Genomic DNA, 15,137 nt, shown 5'->3' with positions numbered 1-15,137 from the left:
TAGTTACAGGCCTATAGTCGTCGTTGTGTGCCACATTTATTTTGTAAATATCATCGCTTAATAATTTTATAATATAGTAAATTAGTTTTAAACCACATTTTTTATTGCGATACTTAGTTTTTTATAACGGGTGATTTTTTAGCTATTATCTTTTTAAACAGTTGGTTTAAGAGAGCTGACGCACGTTTTGTGTTTTGTTTCACTGTCAAACATCTCCAGTTTGGTCTATAATTTAACCAAGAAAACGAACAACGCTTGCAAATCATTGAATTTTATTATAAAAATGTGTGTTCTGTTAAGAAAGTTTATCGCGTGCTTCTTCCATTTTATGGTCAGTTTAAGGGACTCACTGAAGCGGCTATTCGAGCTATTGTGACTAAAGTTAGAACCAAATTTACATTATTGGACATCAAACCACCAACACGCTTACGTAGAGTGCGAACTGAAGAAAATATCGCAGCTGTATCGGCCAGTGTTAATGACGACCATCAATTATCGATTCGTCGCCGTTCGCAGCAATTGGGCCCCTGTTACTCAACAACGTGGAAAATTTTGCGAAAGGATTTAGGTGTGAAGCTTTTCAAAATACAGCTGGTGCAGGAATTGAAGCCGAACGACCTTTCGCAACACAGAATTTTTGGTGAATGGGCTCTTGAAAAGTTAGCCGAAGATTTTTGGTTCAATAGGTACGTAAATAAGCAGAATTGTTGATTTTGGAGTGAAGATCAGCCAGAAGAATTGAAAGAGCTACCAATGTATCCAGAAAAGGTCACAGTTTGGTGCGGTTTATGGGCTGGTGGTATCATTGGACCGTACTTCTTCAAAGATGCTGCGAATCGTAACGTAACTGTGAATGGTGAGCGCTACCGTGAAATGATATCCAACTTTTTTTTGCTCAAAATGCAAGAGCTTGACTTGCATGACATGTGGTTTCAGCAAAACGGTGCCACATGCCACACAGCACGCGTAACAATGGACTTGTTGAAAGGCGAGTTCCGTGCACATTTTATTTCACGTTCGGGAACTGTCAATTGGCGCTTTTAGATTTCTTTTTTGTGGGGCTATGTTAAAGCTCATGTCTATTCAGACAAGCCTGCTTCAATTAACGCATTGGAAGACAACATTAAAGCATTTATGTGTGAGATACCGGCCGTGACATTGGAAAGAGTATGCCAGTCGTGATCAACATTTGCATTAAATAATCTTCAACCATTAAATTATATGGGCTGTACTATAGATTTAAATAAAAATTTCATGCATTTTTCTGAATTTTACGTGTGTTTTTTTGAAAAACTTTCCTATAGCTCTTAAAAATCAGCCTTTAGTTGATTATATTTCACTCCATGATGGGTGGAGGGCGAAGTTCATATTTTCGGTTGCCATTTTGGTGGAAGAATGAACTATATTTTCATAAAGAAACTTATTAAAATTAAAATAAATTGTCAAAACTGGGCAAAACTGGGTCTTTTGCTATAGTTATTTATTTATTTATTAAGCCAATGAATATAATAGATTCTTATAGGCTAAGTAGATATATTTTAATAAAAAACCAAAGTACAATTAAACTATTTATAATCAATATTCAAAAATTTCAATAGGCAATACTCATAAGTATTGTAAATAAAAATTATAAATACCAAGCGGTCTGGCAACTTCATGTAGAGCAAATTAGGGACAGAGTTTTTCAAATCAAACAATAAGATAAACATTTTGGACTGTATGAGCTATGTGTTGACGTTGAACGGTCTCGAAGCTCGGTTGGCAAATAAAGTAAAATGACAGCAGCGATCTGTGATTGTAGCAAAGTAATTGATTGCATATTGCTTTACAGATTCAAAGAATTCAGAATAAATTATTAACGTGTGCCGTAATTGCTCCTTGAAATATTTGCTATAACGACCTTGAACGCGAAAGTATGCTAAATCACACATGCACAGACTTCAACAGCATGCTAAGAGCGAAGCTGCGATGGTGTCCTAAGTGACCTAAGCAGTTGGATAACAAGGCTTACATGAAAGAAGCTCCATAATATCCTGGAGTAAACAACATTTCTTCATTTTTGCATAACTCATATAAAGTTATATTTATTATATAAGTACCCCTCTTTGCATTTATGTATATAAGTATATGATATAAAATCCACCCTCTCAGTTTTCTCTCATTTCCCTCAATATTTCTATGGGAAGAACCCGTAACCGAATGGGCTTGTGTGTTTTACAGATTCACAGTTTTAACTCTAAATTACAGTTATTTAGACAGGCTTATAGTCCTTTTTTGATATTACCCCCGAAATTTCAGATTTGAACAAGTAAATAAATATTTTTCAAATATTTAAAAAAATTAACAAAGCAAATTACGCAAAACATTGAAACTGAATTTAATTGAAACGAAACATAATTTCAACATTCCTGTTTTAAGAAACTATTTTTTTTAGTTAAGTATAGCGTAAACTTTATTTTAAATGAATTGCTTCTTTTATTTATGTTTAAAGTTCTTTTATTTCTTTTTTTTTGGCAGTGAGGGAGGGTGTAAAATGTCTTCACACCATTCCGTGCTGTCTACGTGAATGGTGTGCCACTAAAACTATTTCTCCTCTTCCTAGCCTGGATGTTTCCTCTGCCCCGGAACTACGGTAGCATTTCATCGAAGGCAGAGAAGATCCAAGTCTGATAAAGACTGACTCTCCCACACTCCCTGCGTCCAGTTTTAGTGCCAGCATCATACTATTGGCTCATCTTCTAATTATCGCTCATTGCTCTGTGAAAATCGTATTCTAGGGATCAAAATAAGAAACTTTGCCGAAGGAACCATACCCCTAAAACGAATTCTGATGTCCCCCAATTTGGGTCGAACGAAAAATCCCACTTTGACTCATTTAGCGTGCTCCAATCGAGTCCAAATGTATGACCGACCCCAACTAACTTTGGACGGCCGATTCACCCATGCCAGTGGAACTCCCCTGGGGGATTCCTCATACAATCATTTCAAAATATCACCATTTTTGGCCTTTACATGAGAAAAGAAACTAAAAAGTTCGACCCAAATTGGGGGACATCAGAATTCGTTTTAGAGGTATGGTTCCTTCGGCAAAGTTTCTTATTTTGATCCCTAGAATATGATTTTCACAGAGCAATGGGCGATTTTTTTGCCTCCCCACAAATCGACCCGGCCTACTGTCCATGTTAAGCATTTTGGCTCGCAAGCATCGCTCTATGTACCTCCCATTAAGTTGCAAGTTTTTTGCGCTTTCTACCATATTTTCGATTATGGTGTCTGCCCTTAAGAGTCCTAGCTCGCCTTCGACAGCTTTGCGATCCTTCTCTCCCACATATTTTAAGAATATATGATCTACATGGTCATTGGGTGCATCTCCATAAATGTATTTAGTGGTTTCAGTTGCCCCTATTTTGCTTAGATATTTGCGAAAATACCCATTTCCAGATAGCATCTGAGTAATATAAAAGTTCAGCTCACCGAATTGTCTGTCATATCATTTATCTATGTTTGGGATAAGTATCGTCGCTCATCTGCATTTCGCCTCTGACTCCCAGCGCTGTTGCATATTTGTAATGCTTTTTTTCCGAAGGGGGAATCCTGATGCTTTCCATTTAAATTCAACCGGGCTATTCGGGTCATGTTCTTCGATTTCGATGTAACTTAAATATGTTGCTCTCTGGTCAAAATAATGAGACACGTATTTTTTTGTTCGCCCGAAAAAATTTTTTTTCAAGAGTTATCGGCAATTTTGTTTTTCGCCTCAAACGCGATTTTTTTTAATTATATAAGAAAATTTTTTTTTTAAATGCCCATAACTTAGTCAAAAATGAACCGATTTTAATAATTTTGGGTTCAAAATGATTGTAATTACATACACAAGCGACTTCATGTAGAAACAATTGCAAAAAAGTAGTTGAAATTTTTTTATTTAGCAAAAAAGAAACAAAATTGAAATTTTTTCGAAATTCAATATTTCAAAAAGTGTATTTTTTTTTTTTTTATAACTTTTTCCAAATCAAAAGGACATCTCAAACTTTAATTGAGCTGAATGCCTAGTAGCTAAAATGAGTTGTTTTTGAGTAATGAATTTTTGAGTAAACACCCTGTTTCGCACTTTTTGTTTTTCGCAAAATAAAAAATTTTCAACTACTTTTTTGCAACTATTTCTATATGAAATCGCTCGTGTAAGTAATGACGATCATTTTGAACCCAAAATTATTAAAATCGGTTCATTTTTGACTAAGTTATGAGCATTTCAAAAAAAAAAAATCTTATATTATTAAAAAAAATCGATTTTGAGCCGAAAAACAAAATTGCCGATAAAGCTAGAAAAAAATTTTTTTTGGGCGAAAAAAAAAAAGTACGTGTCTTATTATTTTGACCAGAGAGCAACATATTTGAGTTACATCGAAATCGAAGAACATGTCCCGAAAAGCCCTTTTGAATTGAAATGGAAAGAATCTATATAAGAAATTTTTTTTTAATTGCTCATAGCTTAGTCAAAAATAAGCCGATTTGAATGATTCTGGGTTCAAAATAATAGTAATTACTTACATAAGCGATTTCATGGAGAAATAGTTGCAAAAAGTAGTTGAAAATTTTTTCTTTTGCAAAAAACAAAAACTGCGAAACAGGGTGTTTACTCAAAAATTCATTACTCAAAAACAACTCATTTTAGCTACTAGGCATGCAGCTCAATTAAAGTTTGAGATGTTTTTTTGATTTGGAAAAAGTTATAAAAAAAAAAAAATGCACTTTTTGAAATATTGAATTTTGAAAAAATTTAAATTTTTTTTCTTTTTTACTAAATAAAAAATTTTCAACTACTTTTTTGCAATTGTTTCTACATGAAGTCGCTTGTGTATGTAATTACAATCATTTTGAACCCAAAATTATTAAAATCGGTTCATTTTTGACTAAGTTATGGGCATTTAAAAAAAAAATTTTCTTATATAATTAAAAAAAATCGCGTTTGAGGCGAAAAACAAAATTGCCGATAACTCTTGAAAAAAAATTTTTTCGGGCGAACAAAAAAATACGTGTCTCATTATTTTGACCAGAGAGCAACATATTTAAGTTACATCGAAATCGAAGAACATGACCCGAATAGCCCGGTTGAATTTAAATGGAAAGCATCTCCTATAGATACCGTCAAGAAAGACGGCTTGCACGACTCATACTGCGCACTAATAGTACACCTCATTTGGGACCACGCACAGTCATTATTATCTTACTCAGCTGGACTTGCGAAACAGTACACCTACGTTCTAAACCCTTAACTGCGCCCTCTGTAGCTTTAAATTTGCCCTGCGGTACCGCTGTTAAAACATTGCTTCGCAGGGCAAAGCTGGCCAGTATGGGTCTTCATATACGCTTCTGTCCACTCTTCGACACTTGCTTGTCTGTGTTCTTTACTGCGCTGCCATTATTGTGTTCGCAGCTCCTGTAATGCATTGTACAGTACAGGGGCGTTTATCCACAATAGCAGTTTTTTTCGGGAAATTCACAGATTTTAAAAAAAATTCTGGCAACAGTATGCGTGACTAACATTCACTAGCGTCCACACTTGAAACACACGCATAAGACATCAAATTACAGAAAAAGTTGTTTCTAAGAGCTGTCGCCCTCGGCAGGCAAAGGCAAGCGCACGAACTATATAAGTATACTATGTAAGTACATAATCCAAGCGCTTTGAAAAAGTTTGCGTGCCAGTTTTGTTTTGCCGGACATTGCAAACAAATATTTATTAGCACAAAGTACTTATATATTATATTTATTTAATTACTGGTAGAAACCACTAAATACGAAAAAATACTTAACGTTTTTCTATGTATTAATCGTGTGTGCTATGTATGACTCGTGACAAAACTCATTTAAAAATTTACCTCAAATAAGAAACACCCCAATAAGAGTGTAAACTTTTATCATGAAATTCATTTTTGAATCGGGTATAAAAAAAACTAATCAATATTTTTTCAAACTTTTTTTTCATTTTGAAGATTGAACATTGTCATTTATGAATGAAAAATAATATTGTTCAAATGACTGCCACGACTGGCTTTACAGTAAGTCATTCGATGAATCCAATTTTTAAGCACATTTTCGATTGTTTGGGCTCCAATTTCATGAATGGCAACTTCGATTTCGTGTTTTAAACCATCAATCGTCTCTGGATGGTTCGCATAGCATTTGTCCTTAACGGTTCCCCACAAAAAATAGTCCACCGGCTTAAATCACAGCTCCGATGCGGTCAATTTATATCAGAATTTCGGCTGATTATTCGGATTTCAAAAACGGTAGCCAAAAGTTCGAGTGTAACTGTGGCAGTGTGACAAGTTGCACCGTCCGGTTGAAACCAAATGTCGTCCATGTCATCCTCTTCAATTTTTGGAAACATCTCGTTGAGCATGTCGCGGCAACGCTCGCCATTTACTGTAACCGCGGCTCCTCGCTCATTTTCGGAAAAAAAATGGCCCGATAATGCCGCCAGACCAAAAACCGCACCAAACAGTGACTCGTTGTGGATGCATTTGCTTCTCTACAGTAAGGTGTGGATTTTCTGAGCCCCAAATCAGAAAAGAAGAAGAAGACTCACCACTTTGGAAATAGGTTTTCAATATTTCCCAATTTAGTTCAAGCGCATAGCGTCCCATTTCGTAAATGTCAAACCTTTAAGTAAATTATGAACACATTTGACATGTCACTTATGTTACCATCCTCAAAAAAATAGGTACTTCAAAAAGCAAACGCTATATGGCCCACCCTATACACATGGAACGCATGGATCTATCCTCCACTACCAAAATCACACCATTATCGCCGCCATCAAATGCAGTATAATCTCATTATATCACCACAAATCCACTTACGCAAACGATAAAACTAACTACGACGAGGCAGATACTTTTTAAAAATGGAAACAGGGGCTGCAGATGGTAGAACGATAATTTACACTCGGCTTTTAGTATTATTACCCGTCCAGAGAGAGGGAAAGTGAGTGAAGAAGCGGTACAAAATAAAACTGGATTGACAAAATAAAATAGTCGAAGTAAGAAGAAAAATAAAATTATGCGCCCACAACAATGCAGACAATTGCAGGGTGCAGACAAAGCTATAAAGCGAAATTCGAAGATGTATAAAACACTGATAAAATTGCCAACACAAACTGTCTTCATATCCTCAACTACCGTAGGCAGCGTGTATATATGTATAAGAAACGTAAATGAGGTAGAAGACCATCAATGAGACAAGAAATTTTAAATTTTCTCACCATATGAGTTAGGTAAATGAGCCACCTGACTGACAGCATGCATTGCTAAAATTTATCTGAAGATCTTCTTGAATTCACAGATATCTACCAATTACACTTGGCAGCGTCCCGGGTATAAAAGTATCAGAAACGCCAGATTATTATAAGAAGCACAACCATAGTCCACCATAGTCGAGTAAGTCTTTGCGCGATTCCTATTCTGTTAGTCCCGGTTAGACCTGGATTTCCTGTGGTCACAAGTAGACAATGACAAATCTCCGACTACCTTTATGCCATAAAAACTTCTCATGAAAACCATCTGCCATTCGTACGTGGCATGAATGACGATCTCTTCATTTGTAGGACCATATCGATATGCATACCACAAATTGAAGAAGAAACCCTGCTAACTCTTAGGAAAAGTAGCAGTCAACAAATGTGTATGATCTGGGTAAACTGCATAATTGAACATATAAATACTTAGTCTCACTTACCTACCTCGAAAGCCTGAGCAATTGAAATGCTGAAATCAGATAATTGCAACAAAAACAAATATCAAACATAACGCGCCACACCATCAACTCGCTTAAGGCGCTTAAATAATTTATTGAAAAACGTGGAATAAACTTGCGCAACGCAGTGTAGTTAGTCAGTGCACAACGCATTCCCAAACACTAGTGGAATTACCACAGAAGAAGGGTACAATACGAAATGCATGGAAACTTTGCATGCAGCTGTAGCAACAGGTGAAAAGTGAAGCGCGATAAATATGCGTGTGTGTTTGAGTTAACATTCCCTTGTGAACTTTGCAGGCAACAACCTCCAGCAAACGAAGTGCAAAATTTAATGAAAATTATCATGAAATCCACGGAAGCGCTAGCGCTAAATGAATATGGTGTTTATGCGTTTTATAGCCGATGTGGTGCAGATGATATGCGCATCAAGTGTGCATTTCTGCAGATATTTATGCACAAACTCACATACTTGCGTATATATGTATGTACTTGTACATATGGCTGCAAAGCATGTGCACGAACGGAGGGTGACGGGCAATAAACAAACAACACATGCATATTCCGCCAACAATTACACGCATACACTCAAAGGCAAAATAATAAGTACGCCAAATTGTGGCTAGATTTGACTACACTCCCTTTTTGAATTTTCACCCCGTAAACATTGCAGGGAAAACTGCCACTGTACACGCCGCAATCAGGTGAGGGGTTCAGGCCATGAACTACTCTTAAGTTGCGGACAATATAGTATTCTTAAAAACGTTAAGTTCATCCGCTGAATCATTGCACACCCAAGCTGGGTCCGAGCGGTACTTTTCCCATTATATTCCCTCAAAGGAGGAGTGTTCGGCTTGCAACATTTAGAGACAGGTAATGGCAAACATGTTTATGAATGGATCGAAGCTGGTCGGAAGAGTTAGTGGTGGCCTATTCTGCGAGGAGTTCCCCATCAAGCTAAAACTTAGGCGTCCAGACACAGTAGTGTTTTCCAAGCGGAAGTAGTCTCAATTACAGAAGCAGTGGATTGCTTGCTTAGTTCTGTAATTACTGTAAATTATGTAAATACAGGGTGGCTGATGAAAGCCGCTACCAAAAAAAAAATTGAATAACTTTTTTTCTTTTTAAGTTATCTGTTCCATTTTTGTTTTAATTTGCAGATTGATCTTTAAAATTTATTAAAATGGATACATGGGACACGCAAACAAGAATTTGGATAGTCCGCCGCTATCACGCACTGGAGTCCGTAGTTTTGGTACAGAGAGAGTACAGGCGGATGTTTGGCGGCGATCCCCCGAGCAGATGGACCATAATGAGACTGGTGAATAATTTTGCTGAGCAAGGAACAGTAGCAAGAAGGCCTTATCATCGAAACCCACCAGTTCGGACGGAGGAAACGATCGCTGCTGTAGCTGCAGCTATACAAAGCAATCCAAGGGTTTCAACAAGAAGCTTATCTGCTCAACTTGGTGTCAGCCGACAGTCTTTGCAAACAATAATGCACAAAGATTTAGACTTATTTCCCTACAAAATTCAAATGGTTAACAAACTGAATGCAGCAAACTTGCCGAGTCGCTTGGAATTTTGCCAGAAGATCCTGCAAATGGTGGAAGAAGACCAAAACATGTTAAACTGCCTTTTCATGTCTGATGAGGCCCATTTCGATTTAAACGGCAATGTGAACAAACAAAATTGTCGAATATGGAGTACTTCTAACCCACAGATACTCCACGAGACGGAATTGCATCCTCTTCGCGTGACAGTGTGGTGTGCGGTTTCTTCACACTGTATTGTCGGGCCTTATTTTTTTGAAGAAAATGGTCACACCGTTACGGTTACTGGAGACCGTTATTTGAAAATGCTGAAAGAATTTTTCTATCCAGAACTACGCCGAAAGAGAATTCCTTTCAACTCTGTGTGGTTTCAACAAGATGGGGCAACGTCTCACATAGCCCAGACTGTTATGACAGAGTTGCGACGAAAATTTCCCAATAAACTGATTTCAAGAAACTCCGAATTTCGTTGGCCCCCCAGGTCGCCTGACCTTACTGCACCTGACTTTTTCTTGTGGGGTTTATGTAAACAAGAAGTTTATAAAACAAAGCCAACAAATTTGGATGAACTAAAACAATCCATTCGGGCAACAATTGCGGCTATTCCTGTCGCAACTCTCAAAGCAGCAATGAACAACTTTTTACTAAGATGCCGCACTTGTGTCAACGAGCATGGGGGGCATTTAAATTCAATTATTTTTAAAACTAGTTAAGCTACATTTAATAAAATTTAATGACCTTCAACTTGAAAAAAAAATAAATGAATTCCATACACTAAAAAAAAAGTTATTTGAGTTTCTTAATGTAGCAAAATTCATCAGCCACCCTGTATCTACTCCCACAGCCAAACGGCAATTAGGACATTGGGCTCGTTGTGTGTGCATTCGAAATTAGTCGGGGAATGTCTGACTTCTCTCTCCGAACAATTCCCTATTAGACTCATTTGGGTTTTTGGTCACAGCGACATAGAAGGAAACTGCTGGGCTGATGAGCGGTCTAGACAAGGTACTCTGGAGATGGTTTCATCGCAAAACGAGAGATTTGGGGTTCACTTGAGAACCTGGAAGATAGGCCTCGTGTCAACTCAACGAGCGCTGGGCTATTGCAAAGACGCGCGATGCTTCTGTTGAAGCTGTCTGCAGGATAAAGTGGAATCACCTTAGCATCTTCTTCTCAGCTACCCTACTCTCGTAGGGAAAAGAGCTAGGGTAGGGTATAGGCTCTCACTTTTTTGCTACACTTATGAATATTGCGGGTTTAAATATCACACACCTGATGAAATTTATTAGTAGCTTGAAGCGGTTAACACGAACGTAATTAGTATCAGTTGCTTGTAATTCGCTTACTATTTTCACCTTTTTTTTTATTCCACTTTTTTTTAATTTTTTCCAATACTACATCTCTCTTCTGATCAACTCCTGTAAGGAGGAGCTCAAATGTCTCGAACGTGCAAGAACGTGTCATAACTTAGAACTAGTATCGAAAGTAATAAGGCAGGCATATAATCAATTCGTCAACTTTTTCTGCTCTGCTGCTCACTATTTTGGGTTCGTGAACTGGCTTATGCCGCACACATCCGCAGAACGCCGACGTTAACAGCTTTTTCCGCTTAAACTCAGAGGTATATGTCAACACTTCGCGCAGCTTTTTGGAGAGACCTTCATGAACATAAACTAATCCGAAAGCCGGCAAGTCAATGTCAAAGAACGCAAGCGAACTCTTTTTTTCAATAGCGGCTTTAGGGAGTTTCAACTTTGACGTTTCAGCAGCCAGATCACCAATTCTCTGAATTACTCTATCTTCTGAATTTACTGTTACTGCAGTCTATGAATGCATCTCTCTCTGTTCTATGATTTCATCTCTGTATTCTCTCACAAACAGCTGATGCTGACGTGAGGGAGTTCTAGGAGGAGATGTGGTTTTTCGAATGAATTTTGTCCTATGGTTAGCATGATTACTTATTTGGCTATCCGCTAGAGCGGTTGCTAGTACAGAGCAGGGGATTCTGTTATATTATATGTAAATGAATCTAAATGGCAGAACCAAGTCACAGTACACACGTTCATGGGGAAAGAAGCGGTTTTCGGCAAATTTCAAATTATGTCCTTGGAAAAATGCTATTATTTGAGAGCATCCTACTCACTTGATATTGATTCTTTCTGTGCAATTTATAACGAATTCCAGGTTTTTTTTTTATATGGGGAAAAAGGCGACACGGTTAGGGGGAAAATATCAGACATCAATTGGAACTTGAACTTTACCCAGATTTATTTTGTAATTCTCATTTAAAAGTTTTAAATTTTGGTTAAAATGTGTTGAATTCTAAGATTTGTTTTTTAATTCTCATTAAAAAGTTTGAAATTTCGATGAAAATTTGTCGAATTCAAATAAGTCTGTACACAATTTTCCACATTCCATGAAATCCAAACAAATTAATGAAGGGAATTCTGAGAAATCAATGGCTTGCAATTATACATTAAAAAAACAAACCCCAAAACAACTTACTTACGCAAATGTTCTAAAACAAAAAAACTACTAATACTGCTTGCTCTGAAGGTGCACTAGCACAGATACTACAGAAACTAAATGAGCAAATGGATTTCAATAAAGCACTGGAAATACGCTTATCTAAACTTGAGATATTCTTATCAGAATCTAACCATGTCGAAACCCCTAAAAATACTACTATGGAACTCGAATGGACTACTAAAGCACAAAAATGAGTTGGAGATTGTACTCAATTCGGAAAATATTGATGTCTGTATGATATCTGAAACGCATTTCACAACGCAATCATATATAAAAATTAAAAACTATGAAACCTATCATGTGATTCATCCAAGCAATTGTGCCCGAGGTGGTAGTGCAATAATATTAAAAAGCTGCATCAAGCACTTCGAAGAAGAAAAAGTTTCTGATGATGACTTCCAAGTTACAGCAGTGACCATTAATAAAGATCAAAACCCACTTTCGCTTATGGCACTATACAGCCCCGCAAGATACCAGATCAAATGTGAACAATATTATAAACTATTAAAAAGATATAAAAATAGATTCATCATGGGTGGAGACGCTAAAACCGTATACTGGGGTTCAAGACTAACTACAACGAAAGGAAGAGAATTGCATAAGGCAATGCAACTTGCTGGATGTGATGCGGTCACAACATACAAACCAACGTACTGGCCAACTGATTCCAAAAAAATGCCTGACCTAATCGATTTCTTCATAGTTAACAAAATATCTCGAAACTTTCTAGAAATTGAAGATAGTGATTATCTAAACTCGGATCACTCACCAATATTTTTGTCTCTCAGCGAGCATATCATTTTTAAAGAATATACGAGTATGGACAAAGTGAGTAACCGATTCACAGATTGGCATTACTTCAAAAAAATTCTACAAAATTGCAAAAATAATGCAGCACGAATAGTTAATGAGGAACAATTAGATAGTGAAGTTCAAAATTTTACGTTCAACATGCAACTTTCCGCATGAAAAAGTACTCCAACTATTTAAAAAAATCGCAGTCATTACTCAATACCCAAAGGACATCAGAGATCTTATTTCACTAAAGAGAAAACTTCGCAGTAAGTGGCATCAAACACGAGCACCAATAGATGAAACTAGGCTAAACAAAATGACCAAAGACCTTAGTCGGAAAATAAAGAAATTTAAAAATGATGGTTTTTCACGTTCCTTGCATTCATTGTCCAACGATCGTCGTGTGGATTACTCTTTATGGAAATGCACAAAGTACCCAAAAAGGCCACAAATGCACTGTCCTCCTCTCAAGATAAAAGAAGGAAAATGGGCTAATAACAATTCCCAGAAAGCAGAACTATATGCAGATTATCTGGCTGATATTTTTACACCTCATGAGGCAACATCCGAAAGCCTGTCTACATCCGTGCTCCAAGAGTTTGAATAAATTCCACGAGCCATGAGCGCCAAACTAGAAAGAGAATTTAAAATGCTAAAAAATAAAAAATCCCCTGGTTTCGTTATAATAGCTGCAGAAATACTCAAGCAGCTTTCACCTAAAAGCATCCAAATTCTCACTAGCATAATGAATGCATCTTTTAAGTTTCATTACGTTCCTATTCTCTGGAAAACTGCGGAGGTTATAATGCTCCAAAAACCAAGCAAATCTGGATACGAAATTTCATCGTATCGACCTATATCACTCCTACCAGTGATCTCAAAGCTGTTTGAAAAGCTGTTGATTAAAAAACTCAATAAAATAATAGAACGAAAAAAAATAATTCCAACACATCAGTTTGGTTTTCGAAGTAAACATTCTACAATCGACCAGGTACACAGGATCACGCACGAAATAGAAAAAGCACTCGAAAATAAAAAAAGTATGTTCTGGCGTATTCCTCGATGTGGCAAAGGCATTCGATAAAGTTTGTTACACAGGTTTGCTTTTTAAACTAAAATTAATACTTCCTAAGCAATACTACGAAATCTTGGAGTCGTACTTATCAGACCGCTATTTTCGAGTCAAGCAAGATGATGCTTATTCAAGTCTTCGCAAATAAATGCAGGAGTACCTCAAGGCAGCGTTCTTGGGCCTCTGCTGTACCTTATCTTTACACATGATCTACCGTCTGATCCTAATTACGTCACAGCAACGTTTGCAGATGACACCGCCTTGATTGCAGTTGGTGAAACTGAAAACGAATGGACAGCCACATTGCAAACCACGTTAAATAAGATCTGCAGGGGACTAACACATGGAAAATTAAACTTAACCAAACAAAATTTGTACACGTAGTTTTCACAAACACTAAAATACAACATATACCACTATACATAGATGATCAACAGGTCCCATACTCAAACTATGCGAAGTACCTAGGTATAACATTTGACTGCAAACTTCGATGGCAAGAGCATGTCAAGAAAAAGGGGCAAGAATTGGGCATCGAACTCAAAAACATGCAATGGCTCATGGATAGCAGATGAGCTCTCAGCTATGGGGGCGCGCCAGTCAAAGTACGAAAAACCAAATCCAACACTCACAAAATAAGGTCCTTAGGTGCATTGTCAAAGCACCATGGTACTGCAGAAGTTCCGACATTGAGCGCGACCTTAAAATAAACTCCGTCAACACTGAAATCGCAAAGATTGCAGTTGCCCATAAAGAAAGACTAATAAACCACATCAATGAAGAAGCACTTAATTTAATTGAAACCAACGGATTAATACGAAGGCTCAGACGCACTAAACCTAGCGAGGTCATACCTCCATAGAAATGCTTTATGTCATGTAGAGTGAAAATTATGTAATGTTATCACAATTAAATTGCTTGTTAGTCATTTGTAAATCAGTCAAACCACGTCAAGTGGGCCCCGAATTTTCCATCAAATTCCCGATTTTAAAATCAAATGCATTTTTGGATAGAGAATTTGTCACATAATAATTGCTGTGAATAGTTTTTTTTTATTTCGCTTTTTGTTTATGTTATTAACAATTGAATTTTTTTGCATGATATTCTTGTAAAATCAATATCTCAGAAACTACAACTGATAATTTGATAAAATTTATTTCGGTTACCGAAAAATGTTTGCTCTACCGATTTAACGTTCAAAGACTGTGTATTTGTCGAAACAATAATTTTTAACAATAATTTTTACGAAAAATTGCAATTATTTTTGCGTTCTTCACGCTCTAAATGGACAATATTACAGTCAGATTAAGCGCACAATGCTCACCTTTAATAATCTGTAAAAAAAACTTTGTTCATCCAATCCGTTCTGAAGATATCGAATTTTTTGTCAGTCGAGGCACTACGCACGAAAACGAACTTGCATGAATATG

This window comes from Anastrepha obliqua, chromosome 3, assembly GCF_027943255.1.
Source record: "Anastrepha obliqua isolate idAnaObli1 chromosome 3, idAnaObli1_1.0, whole genome shotgun sequence".
Classification (NCBI taxonomy): Eukaryota; Metazoa; Arthropoda; class Insecta; order Diptera; family Tephritidae; genus Anastrepha; species Anastrepha obliqua.
The sequence above is the reverse complement of the archived record's forward strand: the minus strand, read 5'-3'. Positions refer to the sequence as shown.